At 45.2% G+C, this 1,812-nt stretch overlaps 1 non-coding gene across 1 annotated transcript; it reads left to right on the forward strand.

Moving 5' to 3' along the window:
- Positions 1 to 1,082: 1,082 nt before the first annotated feature.
- On the forward strand, positions 1,083 to 1,155 carry TRNAF-GAA (transfer RNA phenylalanine (anticodon GAA)). The gene has a single exon. It is a non-coding gene; the product is annotated as a tRNA-Phe (tRNA).
- Positions 1,156 to 1,812: the final 657 nt, after the last annotated feature.

Here is a 1,812-nt window from a genome sequence, read left to right on the forward strand (position 1 = left end):
AAAAAATTGTGGTGTACGAGCCGGTTTCCCTTTCAGTGGGCAACGCCAGAATCCCCGGTTGCCAACGCCCACTTACAGTCAGCGCGTACTCACTCCGATTGGTTCAATAAAATATTCCCTACAATTCTAACGTAAGAGTATAGCGCTACATTAGACTAGGACAAGACCGAGAAGTAGACGACAGTACGGGCGCAGCGTCCGTCCTGTCGTGTATTTCTTGGTCTTGTCCTCGTCTAATGCAGCATGGCAATATTTTTAAGGATATGTGACCAGCTAGGCCACAACGTGTTTTGTTAAGAGAATTTTCTACAATTTTTTGTCTATCACTCTGACACACACATTTGAAAACGGTGCTACGCAAGACTTCGCACCAAGCATGAAGGCACCGAGTTTACGAAGGATATAGCTGCACTCCGAGACACACATCCCTACCATGTGCCAACTGAAAAGTTCAGAAACTTTAGGCGCGTGACGTCATCTATCGTTTGCAAACGAAACAAACTTCTTTGCAGCCTTTGTTGTTTACTAGATTTTAGAGAACAAGCTCTAGAAGGTTGACGCAGTAATATAAACACCACATACCTTTCTAAACTGCGTACAAACCACGGCTACGTATTTTCTACGCCTCACACGTTCGCGACTTCAGGCGAAATCAAGAGCAGCATGTTTATAAAAAACGTCGAACAAGCTTCGTCGAAGACATACGAGGTGCCGCCACCAATCAATATTCTTGGTTGAGTGTGTCCAAGCGGTGAGCTTCGTGTACCCGCTGGGGAATATAAATGTTTGCCTCCTGCAGTCTATGGGGGAACGTAAACAGGAACTTTTGTTTAATTAGGTTCGAGAAAAGCGCACCACAAATCCGAATAAGCGCTGCTTGTGATTCCTTATTGCAAAACGAGTTCACGCCGCAGCCTGCGCTGTGGGATAGCTTCGTACCAATAGAATTGTTTCATTAAGGCCGGTTAAAGTTGTAAGCGCCGATATGCCTGTTTCAGAACGTCCTAATATAAAAACATGTCCCAATGCATTTTTCGTAGAGTCTATACACCGCAAGACACTTTACGCCGCTGAGCCCAACAGCCGAAATAGCTCAGTTGGGAGAGCGTTAGACTGAAGATCTAAAGGTCCCTGGTTCGATCCCGGGTTTCGGCAAGTGCTTTTTCTTTTTTGACGGTACATTGTTTCACTTTTCTTTTTTTTTTTTTTCTTGACTTCACACATACGCACGAAAGTCCCGTTAATATTTCAGAGAAATCAAACACTCTCTACATGCGTCATTATTACTCGTGTGCCAAGAATGTTCCTGTTAGTGATTATTCGGATATTCCACGGTGGTCTGCCACTGTGAATCAGTGGCTAGCGTGCTCGGCAGCTCACCTGAAAGTCGTGGGCTAGATCCCGGCCGCGGCGGTCGCATTTCGATGGCAGTGCATGTTAACGAACATCACATGACCAAAATTTCCGGAGCCCTCCAGTACAGCGTCTCTCATGATCATATCTTGATTTTGGGACGTGGACCCCACACGATATCACAGTAACACTAAGGCCGCTCGATGGAAATAAACCGTGGAAAGGAAATTCATAATTGCAGTGCTAGATCTCATTTGATTACGCCTGGACATTATCAGTGAATGGGTGCTTCTCTATTAGTAGCATTGACGGAACGTCATATTTAAGTTCTAGTAATGAAAATCACAGCCTATGGAGTGAATGATTATGAGTGGGGCGAAGCGCTGGAGGGTTTCATCGCTAAACCATGAACTATCCGCGAATATCGCCCACTACATCATCGAAGTCGTGAGAAACACT

Source organism: Rhipicephalus microplus, chromosome 7 (assembly GCF_043290135.1).
Source record: "Rhipicephalus microplus isolate Deutch F79 chromosome 7, USDA_Rmic, whole genome shotgun sequence".
Classification (NCBI taxonomy): domain Eukaryota; kingdom Metazoa; phylum Arthropoda; class Arachnida; order Ixodida; family Ixodidae; genus Rhipicephalus; species Rhipicephalus microplus.